At 31.9% G+C, this 9158-nt stretch overlaps 1 pseudogene; it reads right to left on the reverse strand.

Annotated features, from left to right (window-relative positions):
• Positions 1–7468: 7468 nt before the first annotated feature.
• The window catches only part of LOC105294724, a 34063-nt pseudogene continuing 32373 nt past the window's right edge, over positions 7469–9158 (reverse strand).

Raw genomic sequence — 9158 nt, forward strand, 5'->3', positions numbered from 1 at the left:
ATACAGCAAAATGTGATTCTGTCAAAATGAACATCTGTGGGAGTCAGGATTATAAATCTAGTATAAGAGTGTGAAGAACATGGCTGTGTGATATATACTTTCTGAAGAGGAAATCAAGCTGCCCAATCAGGCCCCTAATTTTTTTTTTTTTTTTTACCTCAAAGGATTGATGAGCACAAAATGGATACATTGTAAACAAAGCGGCAATATGCATCGAATTTGCATTTCAAATCAGAAAAAATATTTGACATGACCTAGTCTGACTATGTTCTCTTATTGTTAAAGAAACAAAGGACTGGAGTAGTAAAATGATTAATTCCAGGTCATAAAGCTGCTTAAGAACTCAGGTCTCTTAATTTTCTCCTTTTAATGAGAATAACAGAGCTGGATTTGAATGCTAGCTATGACACAAGTTGCCTAACTTCTCTGAGCCAAATTTGCCTCATCAGTGATAAAATATGGAGATAGTAGTTCCTATATTTTAAATTTGATGCAAGAATTAGAAATGTACATAAAATACCTAGCGCAGGGCCCATTGAAAGTCACATGCTTCAGAAGTGGCAGCTATGACAGCACATAGGTTTGATGTAAACTTGATTAAAGAAAAGAAATTTCTACATATCAGTCTGGCTTTTTTCTTAGCTGCTTAATTTAAAACCAATAATTAAGTCTGTCCATTTTCCAGCCTCATTTGACAGATAAGCATACTAAGTAAAATTACAACTCACTTTCTAATCTTTGTTTCCATGATATTGATTTCACCTGAATAATTTTGTCAGAGAATACAAAACAAAATAAGAAACTGAGTTAGGAATAATAGACAACAGAAGCAGATTTTTGGACTAAGAGTGGCCCCAAACTACTTTAAATTAGTAGAAAAACTAATAATAAAATACTCACGCTCTCAAAATTGTGCTCTGTTATATTTCTCTCAGGTGTAATTGTGATGTATGTATAAAGTACCTTGGATTGAAACTACAGAACTCAGGCAATTTCTAAATTTAACATGAAAATTTATTTTTCATCATTTGAGTTTATTGTAATAATATATAATTAATAAGAAACATAAGTTATTCTACCAGAGCTGGTGTTATAGGCACAAGGATCTAATCTGAGGAAAAAGAATGAATGAGGTCTTGGCTCCAGAGATTTATCAAACTTCAAAATTCTATCTAGTGGATCTTTAAAAATAGCAGTAGCCATGGAAATATCATAATAAATATTCCATAGTTTAATGATCAACTAAATTGAGGTCTCTAGGACATTTAGAGCAAATTTACTAATCAATTTCCACACAAATTCTGTCAAAACTGTCATTGTCAGCTTTAGAGGCCACCATATGTCTCATTTTAGATATTAGAAGTATGTTCTCAGGCGGAAAATGTATAATAATTTTTTCTTTATCTTCCTATTAAATTCAACTTTACTTAAAATAATGCCATTTTTCCTCAAATTTCTATCATATATTGTATTTATGTTAATAAAATTCCTCATAGCAGTAAAATATTGAAAATGATAGCAAAAGATGATTCCTCTATAAGGTAACATTCCAAAATTGCCAAAGTCTTTTCCTGTAAATGTTTATATACTTTTTGTCTATTTATTTAGATGTTGGATTCATTTTAAAATATATTGTTTTAATTATATATGTTTTCACTAGTATATCTAAGTTGGCGTTTTCTCAATATTTCCAACAGTAAAGTATTATGATTGTTCAGTTACAATGCTTTAAAAAGTTAAAAATATAACTCATGCAAGTATTAACTTAATATATGTTAAAGATTTATGCACTCAAGAATGTGAAAACTAGTGAAATATAAAGTATTTCCAATATAATGTCTACATATATATACACTGTCTTAAGTCATTATAAAATAAAGACTCTTGGCATAAAGTTCCTAGGTTGGTACAAAACTGGTTTCAGGGCAATGTAACTATAACCTTCAGAGATATCTTTTCTACCAAAAAGAAATAAAGCAAAGTAACATGTCACTTCACAGTACCTGGAATCTTAATTAAATAAAATTAATAAAATCAGGACAGGTGCATTCTTCTAGAAAATTAAATAATCTTTGTTTAAAACTGGACGCTATCTATCTGTTCACCTTTTTCTCCTAGTTTTAAATAATTTTTCTTAATACGGAACACATAAATCCTTTTAGAATTCTTTTATATTTTCTTCCATTGTGTATTACTTTGCTATTACTCCCTTAACAAAATTACCACAAACTCAAGGGCTTAAGACAATACGAATTTATTAGTTTACAGTTTGTAGGAGAAAAGCCTTTGATGTGGGTCTCATCAAACCGAAATTAAAATGTCTCCAAGCTCCACTTTTTTTCTGGAAGCTCTCGGGGACAATCTCATTGAGTTTCTTGGCAGAACTGAATTCATTATGGTTGTAGAAATAAGGCTCCCATTTTCTTACTGTCAACCGAGGGCCATTCCCAGCTTGTGGAGGCTGTCACAGTGCATGGCTTAAGAGCCCTTCTCTTCATACTCGAAGCCAGGAATGGAGGATAAAATTATTTTTATGTTGCATCTGTCTGATTGACTCTTCCATCTTCCTCTTCTACTTTTGAGGACTTATGTAATTATATTGAGCCCACCAAGATGATCTAGGATAATCTCCCCATTTCAAAGTCTGTACCCTGAATCTCATCTACCCTTAATTATTTTTTATATTTTATATTTTTATACAAGGATGTATGGAATTGTTTCCTTAATTTAATTTTTGTATTTTCCATTGCTAGACATAGAAATATAATTGATGTTTATACATTGATCTTGTATTCCAAGACCTTATTAAACTCACTGATAAGCTTTAGTTGTTTTTTTTTTTTTTTTTTTTTTTTTTTTACTGGTTCCTTGGGATTCACTACATATAGTATAATTTACTCTTTAAATAAGGACAATTTTACTTCTTTATTTTCAATGTATTTAATTAATTGATTGATTGATTAATTGGTTGCTTGGTTGTTTTTTTTTTTTTTTTTTTTTTTTGCCTTCTTAAACTTGCTAAAAAAGCCAATACAATTATGAATACAAGAACATGACATTCTTGCCTTGCTACTGATCTTAGGATAATATTTTAAGTCTTAATGTCATAAGTATGGTGTTGTCTGTTGTGTTTTCATAAATTCCCCCTGTCGGTTTAAAGAAGTCCCCTTCTATTTATAGTTTCCTGAGAGTTTAGTTTTTTAATCACTAGTAAGTCTTCAGTTTTATCAAATTCTTTTCCCATATCTATTGAGGGACTCATGTAGGGTTTTTTTTTTTTTCTTTATGACTTTAATATGATTGATATATTACGTTAAATTAGTTTTTGGATGACAGACTAATCTTGTATTTCTGGGATAAATTCCACTTGGTCATGATGTATAATCTTTTTTTATATTTGCTGGGCTCACTTTATTAATATTTTATTAGAAATTTTTGAATTGTGTTAACAAAGGATATTAGTCTGTGTTTTTGTTTTGTTTTGTTTCTTTTTTTTTTTTTCTCTTGTGATGTCTTTGGCTTTGCTATCCGTGTAATACTTGTCTCATAAATGGGACTTGTTTCTTCCTCTGCTATATTCTGAAATATCAGACTAGGTGATGAATTGTGTTATTTTTCTCTGTAAATATTTAATAGAATTCACCATGAGGTCACTGGGCCTAGGCTTTTCTTCATGGGAAGAAATCTAATTCTTAATTCAATTTCTGTAGTTCTCATAGTTTTATTCAGATTTTCCATTTCTTCTTGACCTGGTTTTGGTAATTTATTCATTACATGTAAGTTGTCTTATTTGTTTCAATTAAGTTGTTCACAATGTTCCATTATATTTCCTTTAGTTTTAGGAAGGCTTTCCTCCTCTGCTAGTGTATCTGTGTGTGAGTAAAGAAGCACATTCAGAGTTCAAGTCATTTTCAAGTCTACTCTGGCTTTCACCATTTTTAATACCTTTTCACATCTTTTATGTCATGCTTTTTCAACCTTAAGATCAGCAAGATGTGTTTAGTTAGTTTGAATCCTCTTTAGTGTCCATTGCATCTGCAGGCAGGTTTGCACATTGCTTGTGCTAACCTCAGGGTAATAGAGTAGCAAAGGCAAACCTAGTCCATGGTCTCAATCCAACTCTTGGCTTGTTTCTATACAACCTGTGTACTAAAAACTGTTCTCACGTTTTTGAAGTGATAAGAAGAGGAGGAGGAGGGGAAGGAACAGATACTACATGTGGCCCACAAACACACAAAATATTTACCATCTGTCCCTTTCAGGCAAAGACTGCCTATCCCCAGTTTCGAACTGTTGGTCCTCCCAAATCTGTCAACAGCATGATTGCATGTGGGTGTCACCCCATGCTCCAAATCTAAGAAATCCCCATTAACCACAGCAGAAAATCTGCCAGACCCCACAGCTTGCCCTACCCTGGGAGAGATGGGAGCAGTCCCAGGCCAAATGGCTTAGGTTCCCCATAGATTCTGACCAGTAGTTCAACAGTTTTAAAGCATCAATATCTGTCAAATTTTTGAATGTTTTTGTCAGTTTTGTTCAGCTTTCTAGTTGCTTCTTTTGGAGAGGATTTCCTGATCTCACTTAGCCATACTCCAAATCCAAATGCCCACATCTATCTATCATTATCTATCTATCTATCTATCTATCTATCTATCTATCTATCTATCTATCTATCTATCTATCTCTATCATCTATCTATCTATTATCTATCTATTAAAGAAAACTAAATTCAACACTAAAAAAGAAAAACATCAAATACCAATTTATCATGACACTATCTCTTTTAATAAATATTTATTAGCCAGAAAATAAAATCATGTATAGCAGTAGTCCCAACCTTTTTGACACCAGGGACCAGTGTTCCTATGAGAATCTAAAGCCTGATGATCTGAGCTGAGGCAGTGATGCTAGCGCTGGAGAGCGGCTGCAGATACAGATGAAGAAGCTTCATTTACCTGCCACTCACCTCCTGCTGTGCAGCCTGGTTCTTAACAGGCCAGAAGCGATACAGGTCCACAGCCCAAGGATTGGGGACCCCTGGTATATAGAAATTTAGGAATTTAAGAGCTAACGAAGCAAAAATGTTGCAACTTTATTTTCAGAATTTAAAGGGACACAAGTTTGCCAAACAACCAAGTGCCGACTAGAGTAGCAGTACATTATTACCAGTATAGACAGATTGTTCAGTTGATAGATTGAAATTGGAGACGAGGTAATTGGTGGCAAATTTTCCAAGGGATCGTGTTTCTTCTAAATGTGAAATCTGCAGCCAAAGCATCTTTCTGGTAGGACATAAATAAGTCAACCACAGGTACTGAATCCTCCTTTAGCACCATGGTTACAAAGATGAATAAACCCCCGATATGGTCCATTTATCTGTCCTGTCACCATAACTAAATTTCCCTAGTGAGAATATTACTGCCAGTCTCCTCTGGCATCTTACGTAGGAGCCAGGAAGCCTACAAACAGAAGATCTATGAGTTTCAAAAGTGTGCAAGGTGTTGGCTTGATCTCTGGAGTTATAGCACCCTATTTTTCCACGACACATTTTGCAAACTAGTTTTAAATCACATTACCTTGTTTGTGATTCTGCTACAGTGATCTTCCAATGTATTTCTTTAGAGAAAAAGTTAAATTATCTGCTTAAATTAGCCTCTTTTATTTTCACAAAATAATCCTTTTTCTTGCCTTTCCCAATTACATATTTCTTCACACATCCTCAAATGATCTTTTTCTTTAGAATCTAAAATATTAATATTCTCCTATAAGGAAAATGAACCAAATACAGAGTGAATATACCAAAACTATATCTTATTTCATTGTCTCAGATTTAGTTGAAAGAATGTATATAGAGGATGTCTGGACAGAGTTCTGGAGAATGAAGACTGAAAATGAATAACTGAAAAATAAAGTCATCAATTTTCTGATGGAGAATTACCAGCAGTCATCCACTCATGTTACACAGCAAAGTAGTTAAAAAATCTGAAAGACAAGATCACTTCAGCTACTATTTTGCCTCATCAATATTTCTTATGAATTTACACTCAGCTTCATGTTGTTGAAGTTTAAAAACTTTAAAAGATACAATCAGTAGATTTTTTTCCCAATCTTTCTGTGCTGATTCTCTTTTATCAATAAAATTCTTAGGTATTTGATATTCTCTACATCAAAGACATAACCTAATTATTTCTACATACTTCTCTTCAGCTTCTGATTTTTCACTGTTCTTTACCTAAGAATATCTTTAAGAGAGCTCATAGGGAAAAGGACTCTCCCATGTCCACGCCTAGGACCCAATCAAGTTTTCATATAAATTAAGAAATTTGTCAGTAGTTTTAACAGGTTTCCTATGATTAGAAGCACTTTGTTAGAACAACTCCCTTCTGCTTTCCTCAGCCCTTTAGAAATTCTTCCCCAGGGTTATATTCAATAGAAAATGAGCAAACAATTCAACCATTGCCCATATAAAAATATATTTTTTGTAAAAAAATAACTTATTTTCCCACCTAAAACAATAAAGTATTCAAGGAAAACTTTTATAGCAAATAAAATTAAAAATTAACATATTGTTAGAGTTTGAAAGTTTTTTATTTGCACAAGTGACTTCTTAATACAATTATCACTAAATTTCTGCTTATTCCAGCTCACAAAAATAATCCCTGCTTCCTGCTGAAATGCATACCACATTTGTTTTTGCTAATCTCCTAATATAAAACCAGAAAAAAACTATTATAAATCAAAATTAAAATAAAATGTGGGGTGCATTTTTATGTGATTTTGCAAACTTATAAAGCAAAGAAATTACAAATCTAAATTTTATAGAATTTTAATCTATTATAAATTTGCAACAAAAATAATATATACATAGTGTTCAGTTCCCTACATTTTATTCATTTTAAATTTTAATATTATCATCATTGTTTATATGATTTGGTAACTTTGAATGACTTGTTAAAAATAATTTTATAATTGAGAAAGACTAATATATATTTTTTTACCAAAATTCTCTTGAAAATTTTATTAACATTTAATAGTAATAAATCATTAAACTTCTCCAGTTTTTATTAAATTTTTGTTTTAAAAATGAAATTTATTTTAAAAGTCATCTTCTAAACCAGATATGAATAAACTTTTATAATAAACTCTCAAACACAATTTTTTAAATATCTATTTTGCTTAGGATGACATTAGCATTACTATGATAGTATTGTTTTCTTTTTATTTAAATAAATTGTTTTCAACATTGATAGTTATTAACAAGTTTTGATTTTCATTACTTTTCTAAGGCAATATAGAAACACAATACTTTAAAACTTCTTTTCAATTTCTTATGAACTATTTTATAGTAAAAACTTATTTGGTTCTCAGTATTCTTGTGCTCACATTCTAAAAGTAATTTTAATCCCAACTGAATTTAGTACTCTAAGATTAAAAAAATAATAATGATATTTACATAACAAATATAATTTTAATCACTAAGTTCTTTCTCATCACTGAAATATGTGCTTTACTTTATCTTTGGGTATTGTGAATCATCTTATGTTGAGGGACTGCCTGAATGGGGTTGCCATTATTTTTTGTTCTCCTTCAAATTTGGCTTGATGGTAAACTATGTCCTAACTGAGGCTGTCAAGAGCAGGATCTTTCCCTCATCTTCTCTTCCTTCTACTACAATTTCTATTTCCGGCTCAAAATTTTCTTCTTTTCTTTTTTGTCTTTCTTCTTTGGAGGTTCAAGTTCTCCAAGCATATTTTTGGAACAGGCATAACTTAAGTGTCCACTTTCCCCACATTTGTAACACAGATTTATCAAAATAGTTTCATCTTCGGGTGAACTCAGCTGTTCTTCCACTGTCAGTAGCAATGCTTGCTTTTATCACTCTACCAAATAACTATTTGTTGTTTATTGCCCTAATAGAGTTTTGTACAGAGTCTTTATCTGAAAATAAAATAAACGCAATGCCTTTACTCTTCATAGTAGTTTTTGTTATAGTAACCTTTACAACTTTGCCATATTTGGAAAATATACTCTACTTTTACTTAAGGTCAATCCACCACTCATTTCTTTAGATGGGGCAGACCTAGCCTGGAAGATCAGAAGAGAGTGACTCCTCTGCTCAGCTGGGAACCAAATCTGACTATTTCTCACCCCTCGCAGAGGCCTTGGCATCATGAGTACTGAAGAATACTAGTGTTTTATAATTAAATGTTTGAAGGAATGTATGAGTAAAATATGAAAATATTAGAAAATTCTCAGAAAATGACCTCTTTCAAGGACAATGAAATCTTAAATGTAGATCATACAGTATTTATCAAAGAGATTTATAAAGAGGGAAATTTATTTAAGACAAAATTAAAGTATATACACATTTTAAAAGCACACATAGTCACATATTTATTTTCGGGAGAAACTTTCTTTACTTTATTTTCCAGATCATATCTACTGCCTAGTCTCTAATTTTGACACTTGTTCCTCATTGCACCTGCAACCATTTGTTTAAGGCTCTTTCCAGCCAAGAGGGAAGGTGACAAGCTGCCTTTACAGCAGAACTGGGTGCTGCAGCCAAAAGAAGTGTTAAAACCAAAAGTAAGAGCCATTCTCCCAATCTTTCATCTGTCATTCCTACTTTCTTCTGTACTAGGTGTTTTTTGCTACCAGCCCAAGTGAAAATCCATCCAACTCTAAGTTAACACTTATCTCTTAGGTGGCCATTGACTATCTTGGTGTCAACTAATTTACCGTAAATATATGACAACTGCTAACAGAACACTTTCCTTCATTTGAACTCAGTCTGAATCATTGTAAATATTTCATTTGCTTTACAGGATTTCAAGATCTTTGTATAATATCAAATTTTTACTTTTTTTTTTTTCACTGTGAGCTATTAGAATAGAAATATTACCATACTGAATTAGACTTCCAAGAAAGTATAATTTAAGTTAATACACTGCAGCAACTCCGATTTGTTAGGCTACTTTTCTGGCTTTGCCAAAAGACTAACTGGGTACCCCTGGGTGAGATATTTAAACATTGTCTCTAACATTCTTCAACTGAAAAATGAGATACTATAAAATATAAACTTAAAACATAGGGCTATTAGATATCCCACCAAAAAATAAAATAAAAATGAGAGTTGATTACTCAATATAATCGAAACT

Source organism: Pteropus vampyrus, unplaced genomic scaffold, assembly GCF_000151845.1.
Source record: "Pteropus vampyrus isolate Shadow unplaced genomic scaffold, Pvam_2.0 Scaffold92, whole genome shotgun sequence".
Taxonomy (NCBI): domain Eukaryota; kingdom Metazoa; phylum Chordata; class Mammalia; order Chiroptera; family Pteropodidae; genus Pteropus; species Pteropus vampyrus.